At 34.7% G+C, this 16,946-nt stretch overlaps 1 protein-coding gene across 7 annotated transcripts in view; it reads left to right on the top strand.

Moving 5' to 3' along the window:
* Nucleotides 1–16,166, top strand: part of LOC130818754 (histone H3-lysine(4) N-trimethyltransferase ATX1-like) — a 33,833-nt gene extending 17,667 nt beyond the window's left edge. Inside the window, exons 22-24 of one of the 7 annotated variants that reach the window (XR_009043983.1) lie at nucleotides 6,529–6,584; nucleotides 10,349–11,857; nucleotides 14,834–16,166. The gene's annotated coding sequence lies outside the window, so the exon portion shown is untranslated. Of the gene's footprint in view, nucleotides 1–4,436; nucleotides 4,486–6,528; nucleotides 6,585–10,348; nucleotides 12,093–14,833 lie in introns of those variants that run through there. The other 6 variants (XR_009043985.1, XR_009043982.1, XR_009043984.1 and 3 more) reach the window with 6 other exon arrangements.
* Nucleotides 16,167–16,946: the final 780 nt, after the last annotated feature.

Genomic DNA, 16,946 nt, shown 5'->3' with positions numbered 1-16,946 from the left:
TAATATGATACAAAATTTCACATTCCATTTAAACACATCAATTATCACTTAGCACACACTATTAACGGGATAATCCTAATTGGATGGGCATTGAGAATTACCTTGTCAAGCGATCCTAAGTAATAAACATACGCTCCTAGTAATCCTCGTCTATGAATCCGCTGTCCACACGATAAAATAATATATCTCAAATTAATACTAAAAATTTACATATATAATAAAATGACTCTTTTTCATTTTATATGCTTTGTTTAAAAAGAGTAGTTTCAAAATGTAGCTAAAAATTTTAAGAGTAGTATAGATGGCTTTTAAAAAGAAAAGGACAAAGATTAAAATAATAAGGTTAAAAAAAAGAAAAAAGGAAAAGGAAAAAGGAAAAAGTAATAGTTTTACATATATAATAAAATGAATTCTAATTGGGTTTACAGTATCCATGATATGCATCCAATAGAAAGAAGGGAAGAAGGGAGGGAAGAAGAAAGAGAGAAGAAGAAGAGGGTGGACGGCCGGCGGTGGCTTTGGTGGTCGTCGTCGCACGCTAGTGATATTCTAGTAACTGCCGTGTCGCCGGAAAACATAGGTCTAATATTTTTTTTATATATCACTTTTCAAATTAGAAGATGGGTAATTTGAAAATGAAATTAGTAGTATCAATTTTATTTTTTGAATCATCAAAACTCACAAATGGATTACATACATACCTTAAATCCCAAAATTTTACCTTTTACTTGTGTGAATTGAAATAATTAGATGACGAGGGAAGTAAGTTATAAGAGAAAAAGAGTGAAGATTGAATTTATGAATGAATTTAAAAGATTGAAAGTATGAATGAATTTAAGAGATTGAAAGTATGAATGAATTTAAGAGTAAATTAGTTTAATTTATAGTGGTAAATTGAGTTGGTTAGTAGGTTTAGTGGGAAGAGTGGGAAGGAGTGGAGGAATAAGAAGGTTATTTTGATAATGGTGAATGAAGTTTAGTAATTTGGAGTAATAGTAAATTAGTTTTGAAATTTTATTATTATTATTATTATTATTATTTTTCATTAACTTGTAAATTTTATAATATTATTATTATTATTATTATTTATCTTAAAAATTTTCGGATATTACATACACTCCCCCTTAAAATAAATGTTCGTCCACGAACTTAAAGTTTAAACTCAAAATACTGAAATACTAAAAGAAAATTGGACTATGTGAAAGACTCACATCACCCACTATTTTAAGAAGTTTCATCCTCGAAACTCAAACGTAACTGTCGAAAAAGTTTAGGTATCGCTTTCTCATGTCAACTTTGATTTATATGTTGCTTCTTCGATTTGTTGGTTTGTCCATAATATTTTAACCAACTTAATTTCCTTGTTCCGGGTACATCTTGTTTTGGAATCAAGGATTTTTATTGGTTTTTCTTCAAAGGTAAGGGTTTCATCAAGTTCAATGGTTTCAGGTTGTATAATATGGGAAGAGTCATGGACATATTTTCGTAGTTGGGATACATGGAAGACATTGTGGACTTTGGCTAGGTTCATAGGTAACGCTAATCTATAGGCTATTTCCCCAATTCGTTCCAATACCTCTTAAGGACCAATAAACCGAGGACTTAATTTACCTTTCCTACCAAATCTCATGACACCCTTGGTTGGTGACACTTTGAGCAAAACTTTTTCCCATACTTCAAGCTCTAATGATCTCCTTCTTTTGTCTACATACGAATTCTAACGATCTTGCACGCCCCTCATACGCTCCTGAATCATCTTCACCTTCCTTGTAGTTTCCTTGATCATTTCTGGTCCTAATCCCATCGACTCATTTACATCATCCCAACATATAGGACTCCTACACTTTCTCCCATATAGAGCTTCGTAAGGTGCCATTCCTATGCTAGAATGAAAACTATTATTGTAAGAAAACTCTACATACATCAAATTATCCTCTCCAAATCCACCATAATCCATAACACATGTTCTTAGCAAATCCTCAAGAGTCTTAATTGTTCTCTTCGTTTGGTCATCTGTTTGATGAAATGCAGTGTTGAACTTTAGTATCGTGCCGACTGCTTCTTGCAACATCTTCCAAAATTTGGACATAATTCTTGAATCTCTATCCGATACAATGTCCTTAGGCACACCATGCAATCTCACTACCACCAGAAAATATGCGTCTGCCATCTGTTGCATTGTCCAAGTATTCTTCATGGCTACAAATCTTGATGTTTTGGTTAATCGATCCATTATCACCCATATGGCATTCTTCCGTGTTTTCGACCTTGACAATCCTACTACAAAGTCCATCGAAATCGACTCCCATTTCCATCCAGGTACTTCTAATGGTTGCAATTTCCCTCCTGGCTTCATATGTTGAATTTTCATCTTCTGACACGTTAGACACTTCGCCACAAAGCCTGCTACTTCATGCTTCATGTTGGGCCACCAATAGTTCTTAAGATCCTTGTACATCTTATCACCACTAGGATGTATCGAATATGGGAAATTATGGGCTTCAGTCATAGTCTTAGTCTTAAGCTCCTCATCACGCGGTATGCACCATCTTGCTTTATACTTCATTACACCATTCTCATCACTTTCAAACTCAGGTGCTTGACCATCCTCCTTCAATTTCTTCAACTTAGTTAACCAGTTATCTGTAACTTGCTTCACTCTAATCTCCTAAAAAATATCGGATTCAATCGTCATTTTATTCGATTGAGTACTCACATATCCATACTCTACCACTTTTAAGTTCATTCATCGAATCTCTTCGCACAACTCATCTGTCAAAATTAATGAATTCATTGTATGATTTGACTTCCTACTTAGAGCATCAGCTACCTTATTTGCCTTTCCTTCGCAATACTTCAAATCCTGATCAAAATCCTTAATGAGTTCTAACCATCGTCTTTGTCTCATATTCAACTCCTTTTGAGTATACAAAAACCTCAAACTCTTGTGATTAGTATAAATCTTGCACTTTACTCCAAACAAATAATGTGCCAAATTTTCAATGCAAAGACTACAACTCCCAACTCTAAGTCATGTGTGGGGTAATTCCTCTCATGTGGCTTAAGTTGCCGTGAAGCATATGCTACCACTTTTCCATCTTGCATCAATACACAACCTAGTCCCTTCTTAGACGCGTACGTATAAATCTCATATTCTCCACTCTCATTCGGTAAAGTCAGCACAGGAGCAGAAGTAAGCCTTGATCTCATATTCTCACTTCTGTCACATTAGTGGGTGTAGTCCAGTTCATTATTGCTTGAACCTTTGAGGGATCCGCTGCTACTCCATCCTTTGTAACTACATGTCCCAAAAATTACTTTTTCTAACCAAAATTCACATTTCTAACCAAAAGTGCTACTTTTTCTAAGTTCGAATAAATCCTCAGTTCTAGGAAGTGGATATTTATTTTTCACCGTCACAGTATTTAAATGTCTATAATTAATACATAGTCTCAACGTTCTATCTTTCTTCCTAACAAATAACACTGGGGCTCCTAAAGGTGATACACTCGGTCTTCCGAAAATTTTTATAATAAATAATAATAATAATATTCTGAAATTTTAAAATTGATGAAAAAAAAAAAATAATAATAATAAAATTTCAAAACTAATTTACGGTTACTCCAAATTACCAAACTTCCTTCGCCCATTATCAAAATAACCTCCTTATTTCTCCACTCCTTCCCATTCTTCCCTCTAAACGTACTAACCAACTCAATTTATGACTATAAGTTAAACTAATTTACTTTTAAATTCATTCATGCTTTCAATCTCTTAAATTCATTCAAACTTTCAATCTCTTAAATTCATTCATACTTTCATACTTTACTCTTTTTCTCTTATAACTAGCTTCCCTCATCATCTAATTACTTTAATCTACACAAGTAAAGGGCAAACTTTTGGGATTTAAGGTATGTATTTCATTCATTTGTTATGACTTATGAGTCTTGATGATTTAAAAATTAAAATTGATACTACTAATTTCAAATTCAAATTACCCATCGTTTAATTTGAAGAGTGATTTATAAAAAAATTTTCTGATCTTAGTTTTCCGGCGACACACCAATCACTTGAATATCATCGGCGTGTGACGGCGACCACCGGAGCCACCGCCGGTCAGCCACCCTCTTCTTCTCTTTCTTGTTCCCTTCTTTCTTTTGGATGCATATCATGGATACTGTAAACCCAATTAGAATTCATTTTATCATATATGTAAGACTATTAATTTTTCTTTTTTTCCTTTATTCTAAATTTTTTTAACCTTATTATTTTAATCTTTATCCTTTTCTTTTTAAAAGCCATCTTTACTATTAAAATTTTTAGCTACATTTTGAAACTACCCTTTTAAATAAAGTGTATAAAATGAAAAAGAGCCTTAATTTATTTATTTCAATTGGGTTGTTTGGGGTATTAATTTGAGATATATTATTTCGTAGACGAGGATTACTTGGAGCGTATGTTTATTACCTAGGATCGTTTGACAAGGTAATTCTCAATGCCCATCCAATTAGGATTATCCCGTTAATATTGTGTGCTAAGTGATAATTGATGTGTTTAAATAGAATGTGAAATTTTGTATCATATTATTTATATGATATTATTTTTGATATATTTAATTCTGAAATTACATTCAGTACTATTTTGTTACCTATTTAATTTATAACATTATTACTTTGATAAAATTTGGTTATTATTTTAGTAAGGATTTTAAATGCGATCAAATTTAGAAGAAATATATTTATGATATTAACTCTCGTTGCCACCAATTGATGTTAAAATGGTGATTTGGCAAATGAGATTTCGGTTGGATATTCTTGAGATATATTTTTAATGGGAAAATTTATGATCATAAAGTATGTTTAATTATATGTTTTTGTACTCACGACTAATTATTAAAATATATTAAATCACGTAAAGTGTAAGACGAGGGAAATGAAGCTCTTATATTTGTTGTGATCCAAGTATAAGGGTGATGAATAAGTTGCCCTCTTTGGTTAGTATAGCTGCCGACAGGTTATTATTTCTGTTACTTGATACGATGTTTGGTCTTCCTTCTATTTGTTGTGATCCAAGTAGAAGGGGCGTGCATACTAGGGTACCTGAAACTACTCTGCGAACCTTGAAATAACCGGAGTGACGACCTCTTGATGAAATAAGTATAGGGGTAAAGCTTCGGCCTATTGGCGTTCTTGTTCCCTCAAATTAAGTAATTGGATATATGTGTTGTCATTATTAACCATCAAATTAATTAATGGGTTTATGTGATATTATATTGTTTTCACAAATTGATTTTTAACTCGGCTATATAATATTTTCTAGAATTATTTTTAATTCGATTATAATTTATTTTCTTAAACTATTCTTTGTAAATTTAACTGTTTTATTTCTAAGTGGGGGTGAGTGATACCCTAGATTTAGTTTTAGAAAGGATTGATAAACTATTTTTTTCTAGGGAGCCCATTTGCTAAGAACTCCACAGTTAAGCGTGTTTGGTGAGGATTAATCTTAGGATGGGTGACCTCCTGGGAAGTTTTCCTAGGTGCGTACGAGTGAGGCCAAAGTGTGCTGGAAAGACTTGTGTTGGTCTATGGGGCTAGTCTACAGTTTCCATGAGTAGTCACCGGCTGTCCGAGGGGCCGGGTATTATAGCTCGACCGATATAATACAATGCTTTCTTGGTTTTGCACTTTGGTTGAAGTGTTCATGCTATGAACTGTAAAATGTATCAATTCCAACGTCTTCGTATACCATATATTCAATGGGTTCTTGTCTGCCCAATTAACAAAATTGTGACAAGATCGGTTGAACCAAACCCGTATTCTTCTTTTTGGTTATTACATCATGTCAAGTTTGATTAATTTCCTTCCTTGTATGATATGAGGAAAATATTTTTTTTCTTTTTCTAATTGTTACTCTGTTCGTCCCATTTGATTTTGCACCTTTTCATAGAAGTGTAGTTGGTGAGTAAATAAATAACGTGGGGTAACGAAGTGAGTGGATGTGATTGAAAAAGAAAATGAATTTGTGGTGTGATTAATAGAGGATTGTGAAGACTATTATTGAAATTAGAAAGGGTGCAAAATAAGTGTGATAACCCTAAATAGGAAATTTTGTTCAAATTAGATGAAACAGAGCGATTAAATCATAATTTAACATTAGTTTACATATATATCATAAAGTGGATAACCACTAAAAGAATTGTAGAAGATGGGAAACATGAAGGGAACGTTTTGGTGATAAGTGTATTTATTTTATTGTTTAGGGGTTGTTAAATAAAAAGATCCCAATGATTTGTGTAGCTTAAAACTTAGTAGATATGTGGACACGGTCTCCAATATCTAGATTTTATAGGGAGAATATTCTTGATTTTTGAAATATGGAAATTTATGTTATTCCTTGACTATATTTTGCAAACCATCTTAGGAAGACATTTGAAAATTAAACAGACAAACAAAATCTTTCTTTTTTGGTGACATGACATCAACCATTGACCGCTCGTTTCTTATGTGCTTGATCATCTTTTTGCAGGCCACTCATAGCACCTTAGAAGATTACACGATCGACAAGTTGTTCCCTTGTGTGAGGTATAGCTGGTTATTATTTTGAACGTTTAGGAAGTTGGTGTTATGGGGTTGTCGAAAAAGGGATGATTCTCGAGGTAGTTTGGTAATAATAATAATAATAAAGATTCCATAGATATTAGGATTGGGAAAAGAAGGAATAAGATGTGTTCTAGCCATAGAGAGATAGAAGAATTGGAAAATATTCTTAGTATTATGTTTTCCATTTTCCTAAACCAATTGATGTTATTTCCATCAATTTTTTCTATAATCAAAAGTAAAGGTGATTTCTCCGCAGCTATTTTGGCTTCGCTAACCAAGAAGCAAGGCAAGGAGAAATTAGCCCCAAACTCACGTCTGTTTGGTTATGAAATTTAATTATTCGGACAAATGTAACTTAGGAATCAACTAAAAAATCTTGTTAGTAGAGCAAAGAAGTGACGATTGAAAATGATGAAATAAATAGGATACCAATGTGAGAGAAAGGGAGTTCATCCAAAATTTCTTACCACTTTTTTGTGTTGTATTCCTTCTTTCTTGGGAGAGTACTTGCCTTCTAAACCCATGATAACTTTTTTTTTCGTGAGTGGGTCAATTGCAAGTGGAAGAGCCCCATGGCTTATAGAGTGAAACATGGATTTTGCTTGTAGTGACATTGACACCGCGCGTAGTTAGAGCTAGATTTGAGCTAAAGGATGGATACCTAAACCAATTCAAGTTAGTAATGATACTTAGGTAGATCTTTTTGAAGTGAATGGTCAAGTGATCTTCTACATTTGTTTTTTCTCAGTGGATTTTCAACTCTTGCCAACCATCAAGATATATTAGATCAAATTCAGCTCCGTCTCAAATTTCAACTCTATAGGCTTGCGAAATTGAGGAACACTATAGACAATGAATAAGAGCAATATGGAATCATTGTTACCCAGTATGGGGCCATCTTATTGAGAATAAGGATTCAAATGCATGTTTATACGTTATGACCACGAAATCTCTATAAAAAGGTGCTAAATTTTAGTGTTGAAGTAATCAAAGGTATAGGAAGATGCATAATGCAAAAGTGCGATAACAGTATTGAGGTGACATACTCGATAATGCGAATGGGACTGATGCGGTTACGTAGCGCTTAATATGTGGTGAAACCATGAAGTTTCCTTTGGAACTCCCAAAATGCATTTTTTTTACAATGCTAAAATGTGGTTCGATGTTTTGGTAAACCATTAAAGTCAATGCCATGTGATGTGACCTTATTTTTGCACTATTGGAAGTTGAAAGTCTTTTACATGGTTGGAATTTAAGGATTAAATAGTATTTTCATTTTTAGCTCCTAATGGAGGGTATTGTGGCTATGGAGGTCGGGGGGTGGTGCTTTATTATGGTACTAATCTGAGCACCATTGAAGGCCTCTCAGATTTGAGAAGAGATGAAAGTGTTAATGTTGCGCTAATTTTGTACAATGTTGACGAGTTTGTTGCATGAATAGCCGAGTGATTTAAACATTGGGTAAGCAAGTGCTCAAGCTGGCTACGGTTGACAATATGGCTGCGGAAATAGCAAGGGACAATCTATTGATTGACCGTTAGGTGGAAAATAAACTAGAAGTCAAGTAACAAGGGCCCACCACTGTTACAAATTTTTCCCAAAACACAACAGCAAAAGCCACCATTTTTCCAAAAGCACTACTATCAAATTACGTATTCCCTTCATTCTTTAAAGTTCCTACAAAGAATGGTCATGTTAATTAAGAAAAAATAGAATCTTTGAGATGATAGATGTATTATTTTATTGAATAATAAATTTGATAGAGGAAAAGTGGGGACCATAAGCATTAAAACAATATTAAAATTACGTTAGTGGAAATAATATGGGGACCACTACTATTAAGAAATGTTTTAATAAAGTTAGTGAGAAATATATGGGAATCATAAACAATATAAAAATGTTAAAATGAAGATAGTGAAAAATATATGAGGATGAGCAAGGTTAAAAAATGTCCAAAATTTGTGATATAAATAGAAAGATTTTTTATGGGATCAACAATGGAACAAACCGAAATGGCAAATGTGAACAATTTTAAGGAACGTAGGGAGTAGTTCCTAGAATTACTAGCTTGGTGAAATTAATGCGAGAAAAGAGTCATTGCTGCAGAAGAGGGGACATTGGTTCTGTCTTCAATGATGTGATGTGAAGTGTTTGATTGGGTATCATTGCTGGCGTTGACAGTTTAATTTGTTGTTGACTTATGGGACAAGGAGGTTTACAAAGAAACTAGCGAGAAGGTGAAGTTTCAGAGACCTTAAAACCTGTGATGGGCTTTGCAGAGCTATAAACCATGCAGCTGTTGGGCACTGTTTAGGGAGAAGAGGTGATTATTATGGACTAAGGACCACTTGGTTCTTTTATTTCATGGGCATTGATTGAAAAGATTAGGATTTCTTTCCACACTATGGGTTGGCATGTCATTATATACTCGAAAATGAGTTGAATGGAAGCATATTGCATGACAGTGTTGTTACAGCTATGAGGTTCGATAGTGATTGAGGATATTTTGCACTTAAAGTTTGCTAGGGATATTTGGAGTAAATTGTCTAGCATCATTGGAGAGGCTTGGATGGAACCTTTATTAATTAGAGCCTTCTGTAAACTTAGATTTTTTTGGTTTTTAATCTAAGAGCCATCTTAGCGATCTTTGGACATGTTGCATTTTGTCATCCTTTTGGTCATTTGGATCAAGAGAAATATAAGAACGTGTCAGGATTGATTTCTTTTGTAAGATGGTAGTTTGGGAGAGAGTCAAGTTCCTAGATCGCTTTGGTCAAAGGCTAATAGTTAGTTTTTGGATAATTTTTTGGGAGATCTTTATTATTGTGATTTGAATTTCTTAGGGGCTGTTTGGTATGTGGGAATAGAGGATGGGATTAGGAATTAATGTCAAAAAATTTTTATATCCTATGTTTGTTTAGATGGTGGGATTGGGAATGGGATTAGACCCCCTTAATTCCCAAGGAAATAATACCCAGGTAAATGTGCACCCGTACAAATTTCCTCATCTACGAAAGGATGAAATTGAAAAGTTGGTGCATGATGAGCATACTGGATATTACTAGCATCTACTATAGCTTATTTTGATGCCTTCTAGACAAGAAGAAATAAAGGCGTTACGCATTAATGTGGTTTTTGCCTTTGTCAAGACAGTAGCTTTCGTGGTAAATGCAGATATTTTGTGGTTTGTGTGGCCTTAAGTTCAGTTTCTGTAAGTTCAATAACCTTTACAATACGGTCGTGAGTCTCGTGATATGGTGATGTGTGCGATACTATGCACTTTGAATGTAAGTGATAAACAAGCTGGAAGCTTACGTCCATTGTTTCATTAATGGTCTATAATTGAAAATACCCTTCTTGAAGATTTGCCTTTGAAGGTTAATACTGTATATGATGATTAGAAATGTTATTTGATCAAGGGGGCACGGAATGTAGTTTACTTTGAGTTGGCAGTACATTGCAATTGTTCTTAGCCACCAGTAAAAGCTGTTAGGGCTTGGTATCCATGTCCATAAAGGTTGTTGAATGTCGGAAATGTTTGCTCTACGTCTATTAGCTTCACTTTAAGTAAGCAAAGTTTCGCCCCTCTCCTGTCCGAATGCAAATTCTTTGAGAGCAATCTCAATCATCTTCACTTTCTAAACTGATTCCTAGCTTTGGTTTTTTTTGTCTGATTTAGTTTTAGCAAGATTGTTGCCTTATAGAATGACCGTGAAGCTGATACATCTTCTACTTCCCTTGTGCAGACGTTCCCTACAATTGATTGCAGCCCATCTGAGATTCTTACTGATGGAGACAGCATATTTCTTCTGTAAAATTAATCTCATCTGAGACTGCCTTACCTTGTTAGCAAGAAGTGCTACAGTTCCTTTTCAGCTTCTGATTGTTTCGGCTTCTCATGCTTGTAACTTATCCTTATTTTTCTTATCTACTTAGGTTAATGAGAACCGCAAATCCTTCTCATCTTCTTTGTCCTTTCTAATTGTCACCGTTAGGTCCATGACTCTAGCTTTTTTTATGTACAATTGTACATAGACTTTACATTTTTTTTATCATTCTAGAGTTTAAGGCTTTCAGCTTTTTTGTAGCAGTTTTACACACTTTATGAATCAGTTAGTGGGCAATGGTTTCCATTTGAGAGCGTGTGTGATGAGTTATGTGTTCATATAGCTACTGGTTGAATATGAAATTCCAATGTAGCTTCATTGAGAATGCGAACCAAGACATTTCTTCCGGATATGTAAACTTCATCCTATTAGATGGATGTTAATTTGAGATATTTATTTTTAATAGAAGATATTCTATATGGTTACTCTGAATCCAAGGGGCATGCTACACTTCATATCTTCTTGTTGAAATATGGTTTTAGCAGGAGAGCCTTAAAGAATTGGATCTTTTAGGAACAAGTATTATCTTTCTCGGTCAAAGTCATGTAATCGAATTTCACCTAACCCTCTCCTCCCGTCAATCTACTCTATTATCCAAAAAAAAGAGCCTCAAAAACCACTAGTGTGATAGAAATGTTGCATTTTGGTAGTATCTTTGATTTTTAGAAAAGGGGAGCGCTTTCTAAAGAATGTATTATGTAGGGAAGCTATTGGAAAAAGAACCTGTGAAGAATGATCTCAAGAAAATAATTTTCATTATGTTAAGCCATTTTAGTTTTTCTTTGGACGGTACGAGGGGTGTTTTCTTAACACTTTGACACTCCACCATGGTGTTCACACTTGAAAGCTTCATTTTGGAAAACTGATCACAAAGTAGTCAAATCAAGACCTGCATAAACCAGTCAATGTAATTATAACACCTTGACCTCGTTCGGGCTGGTGACTTACCGATGGAGCTCGTAGACTACTCTTCAAACCATAATAAGCCTTATTTGGCGTACTTTGTCATCACTTTTGCGCCCCTTCAAAATTTCCAAGGAAGTCAACCATCTTTAGACTACTCTACACTAGACACACTAAGTTGTGGAGTTAACAAATGAAATCCCTTAAAATAATGTGCCTTGTTGACATGAATTGTACTATTTCGTTTTTTTTTTAATTCTATTTCAATCTAGATCCAAATATGAGGTCTAACATTCACTCCTACTTAGGTTCTCGATGTCCTCATTGCACCTACAAGCATGGAAGATAAAACGTGGATGCATTTGCTGAAACGGTCTTGTTGCGAAAAATGGCTATAACATAGTACAAAGGCCAATTCGTGGCCAGTATGGTGTAAATTTTTGAAAAAAATCACATAAAGCGGAGGTTTGAACTTATAATTCTATTTTTGTGTTGAAGTGCTATTATTATGCAATAATATGCTCATAACTATTACAATTGCATTATGATGTACTTTTGAATTTTTTCCCTTAATATGCTAATTAGGGAAGCAATTCCCACTTTCCATCCATGGGAAACTTATTGCTCATGTTACCGTCCACGTAGGACGACTCTTTTTTTTAAAGTTAGGCATAACAAATTGCTATTTAAGCTAGCGGTTTACTACTAAGAACAAAACGCCATCTTAGATGGCGGTTTAGTATGCATTGTTTCCTTTTGTTTTTGTGTTAACAAGTAAACTACCATCTGAGATGTCGGTATAGTGTGCAAGTTTTTTTTTTTTTTTTTTTTTTTTTTTTTTTTTTTTTGTGTTACAGGTAAACCGCCATCCGAAATGGTGGTTTTACTAAGCCATTTTTTTTGTTAAAACCAAGTCGCCATCTTAAGTAGCAGTTTGGTTTGTATGATTTCTAAGCCTAATTTAGCACAATTGAACATTCATTAATGCTTTTCATAACTTACATTAACATAAATAACACTTTGTATTCCATAACAAATCAACAAACTACCAACTCGAGTAGTTGAATACCTCATCCACCATTGTTTCAGATGAAAAAAGAAGAGGAATGTAAACATTAATTATGAAAATACCGCACATATATATTACAAAACAATCATCCAATATGATACAAAAGTTCAATACATACAATAGTCATCCTAAGCTTAATAATCTAGTCCCCGACCTTATTTGTTGTGTGCACTGGTGGAGGAGATCGGTGTGGACTCATCAACCTCTGCGATGACTTCAAGAGCTGGGGCTCGTCGCTGATTAGCACGTTGGTATGACAGGATCAAATGGCGTGGGGATGGATATGGTGAAGTGGACAAGGATCCTGGGGGAACTAATGACGACATAGCACTCGATACGATGATGGAGATCCCGATGATCGACCTCGGGTAGATGAACGTCCTAAACCTCTTGAAGAACCTCCCGAAGAACTACCTCTATGACCATAACTTTTAGCTATAGTGTGGAATGTGTCATCATCTGCGGCAGTGGGAGGAGTTGAAATGAGCTAATCATACTTCGTCTGACTCAAGACCTTAATCAGCGACGTGTTGATGGAGCCCTCTGAGTACACAACCGATACCCCACATCAACAGGCAATGTAGAGGCACCGTGTATCGTGTCACTGTACTGTATAAGGACTGATTTGCTGCGCTCAGCTTGCATATAAACAATAAATTTTTGTAAGAATCACGTGTATGTATTACAATTTTTGATTGTTTAAAAAAAACGTACAAATATTGTGGCTGTGGGATGGTAGTGCGATGCCGGTTGTGCAAATGTTGGGTTTTTTATGTGTAATATCGTGATTTGCCTATACCACGCAATGTATGCACCCAAGCTCTGACCGACGTAGTTCTCTCCTTGAACCAGTAGGCCTGTTCGGTCATTCCATGCATCTACATGCGATCTATGTTGAACCAATTAGTTCTTGTCCCAAGTCCTCCAGTCGATCGCATGCAGTGCAACTTGGGTGTCACAAGCATCTGGAATAGGCTGTTCCAAACCAAACCGGCGCATTACACGATCCGTCAGATGAAACTCCATGATGTCAAAGTGAATGAGGGGACACAACGAGATTTCCATATACCTTGGCCACCTCTAAATATGTCCGGCAAAGTCTTCATCTTATGCATCGTGTAAGACTGCCATGTCATTTGTCAAAGAAATCAATAAACTCAGTTATTTGAACAATTGATTCTAATGTAACAAAACTAATAAATAGTAAATCAACTGATTGTCCCTCTGTTAATTGAGGGAGTCTCGGTAGTAGAATAGAGTACGTGGGGAGTGTGACCTCGAAAGATGCACCAGAAGCCAGCTGCAAACGAATGAACACTGAGAAGTGGAACGATGCATGAAATTATCAAATTTGAATTAAACTAAGAAATGATTATTATTACCTCACTGCTAAAGGATTTATGCCAACGCCCTGAGCAATCTTGTTTATGATTCTTATATTGCAAAATAATTACCTGAGTAATCTTATTTATGACCCTTGTATCGCGCAATCTAAAATGAATGTGTGGAGGTCATGATTGCTCGCATCCTCCATTCACAACCTTTCTCCTCCGCATTAATACATTGTATAACATACTTTGTTGGCTCTGACTCAAGTGTCCGAAAGTTTCTACTATTGGATCTAGCCCATACTTTAACATTCTTCTTAAGTTGGTCCAACGAGTTAAACTCTTGCCTTATGAAGTCACCATTATCAGTCATGGAGTTGTCATTATTCCATGTCATCCATGCATCAATCAATCTTTGGTCGACCTCATTGATTTGAAGTCAGACTTGAGATGGAGCATAATCCCTTATTGCGACATCTAGAACTTCTCTTGTTTCATCATCCTCTTCTGGTTTAGAGTTAATATGCTCATCCTCCTGATGTAGAGAGGTAAGCTCAAATACCTTTACGGATCACGATAAGCTCAAATGCATCAATCAATTGTACATAGTTGTGAAACACTTTTTCTAATGCAGATGGTTTCATAGTCATCTCGACCTATTTAGATCGCGGTAAGCTCAAACACCTTTACAGATCAGAAACGATGCTATCGATAATATTTTGCACTATGATTTAACCACTCTTATCCTTTGCCTTAGTGATTACCTAATACTAATAGGTTTGAATTTTGCTCTTAGTCTGGAGGATTGCACGATAACATTTGATAAAGTAATTTTGGTCTTTGGGCGTGGCATATGATTTTTTCTTTTTTATGCAACATTGTTTGGATAATCATGTATATTGGTTTATTGTGATGAGCTTGCAATTATTCTTAGTTTATACTTCTATATGTTTAATTCCTTATTCTATCCTGTGATTGTTTATGTTATTCCTATTTCCTAAGAGAACTAATACAATTTATTTATTATCCTAAATTCTTGAACAGTGGCCAGGTATCGCACATATCTCACTACTGCAGCTGTACCAATCAGTAGGCAGTCGCCTTGTTTCTTGTTTTCGGGTTGCTATGTTCGACGAGAAAAACCCAATTGATATATGTCAAATGTCGTAACCCCATATATTTTTTTCCGACTTTCTCTAATTGCTGGTCGGAAACTTTAATTCGTGCAAGGGACAATCGGAAACCCACTTTTTAACAAGGCTTGTCGGATTGGGGTTGAATTCCTTTGCTGATTTCACTCATGTGGGTTGTGTTGTGTGTGTGGTATTGGTACGATTCTTCAAGCTCGTTTGGATGAAGATTCACTTCATGATTTTTTTCTGAATTACTGTGGAGTTGTATGAGACTATGTGTTCCTCGATTCAGTATCAAGATTCTTTACCCTCATTGGAATACACGTATCAAATGCTCCTTCAAGAGGAACGCTTAGAAAGTTTGTTAAGAACATGTTGACAAGGTTGACATTGGAACCTTCTTCGTGACATTCGAATCTCCTACCGGAGATAAAGTTGCTTTGTTCCCATAGCAATCGTCGTGATCATATGTCGACATGGGTATTTCGAATGGTGGGAACATCAAACTCGACATGGGTGAATCATGTTGCAAGGGGGTTCCCATTTTCAAGGGCAGTTAACAAAAGCCCAACATGCCACAATTTTGTTGCCCTTAAGGACGCATAGTGGTGGTCAGTGCTTATTTCTTAAGACTACTCTTGTGAGAGACCGTCTTCCGGTAAGATAACCTCAAAACAAGAAACTTACATGTGAATAATTTTTATTAGTTGGATAATTTAATCATGTATGGGGCAGATTACACGGTGAAACCGCCTCTTACAAGAATGTCTTTACTGTTAGTTCTTCATATAATATTCCGTCTATTCATATAATTTTCTGTGTTGAGTTTGTTGGGATATTCAATGCATATTGGTTGATACTTGATTGTGTTGAGCTTATTGTAATTAGTCTTAGTCCGTATATATTTTTTATATATACTGTCTTGTAGTAGTTCCTATGAGTAATGTTGATTACTCATGTTGAATTTTATGCTTTTGCATGGTATTTTACAACCATTGTGCAAAATATAAGAATCCGTTATATGGCATGGTCACGCTGTAAATGTATTCGAAATTAGATTGGTTTCAGGTCAAGTATTTCAGGTCGATTTAAAATCAAATTTGTATTCATTTTAGTTTTTACTTAATTTTCAATATATTTTTTAAATCCAATAGTTAGATATCAAATTGTCAAATATATTTTAAACATTCCTATTATGTCCCATAAAATTTACACTATCATATTTGTCCCATAATTATTTTCAACCATAACTCACATATATTTTGAAATTTGAATCAAATAAGTGAAGTAATTGAAGTAATTGAGCGTGAGAGCCAAATGAATTGAAAGATTCAAGTTTGGTACGGAAAGGGATCATGAAAGTTTTGAAATGAATGGAAAGATAATCTACTTTCATTAAATGATTTACTAGATAATCGAAAACAGAGAATCTTGAGTACTATTCAAAATTCAGAAGAACTACGTGGAAAAGCCATTGAACAGCTTGAAAAAGCTAGGGCTCGCTTAAAAAAGGTCAAAATGGATGCGGATCAGTTTCGAATGAATGTATATTTTGAAGTAGAACGCGAAAAATTAAATTTGATTCATTCAATTTATAAAACTTCAGAACAATTAAAAAATTACAAAAATGAGACCATTCAGTTTGAACAACAAAAAGCGATTAATCAAGTCTGATAACAGGTTTTCCAACAAGCCTTACAAGGAGCTTTAGGAACTCTGAATATATTTATATAAAAAAAATCATAAATTAGGCATAGGAAAACTCAATTCCCAAAATAAGCACGAAATTTTCAACATTGTGGTTTTGGTTCTGTTCGTTATTATTAATAGCGAAAAAAGGACTAGTTAATTAAAGTCAAGCATTTTGTTACCTTGGGGGAAACGAATGAAAACGATTCTAAAACAATTAATAAAACACATCAATTTGTTAGTAACAACAAACAAAGATGCTGATAAAAAAAAAAGTCAAAAATCTTTGTTCTCACTTACTACTAATAACAAAGATATCGACTTTTATTAATCAG

Source organism: Amaranthus tricolor, chromosome 7 (genome assembly GCF_026212465.1).
Source record: "Amaranthus tricolor cultivar Red isolate AtriRed21 chromosome 7, ASM2621246v1, whole genome shotgun sequence".
NCBI lineage: Eukaryota > Viridiplantae > Streptophyta > Magnoliopsida > Caryophyllales > Amaranthaceae > Amaranthus > Amaranthus tricolor.
The sequence above is the reverse complement of the archived record's forward strand: the minus strand, read 5'-3'. Positions and strand labels throughout refer to the sequence as shown.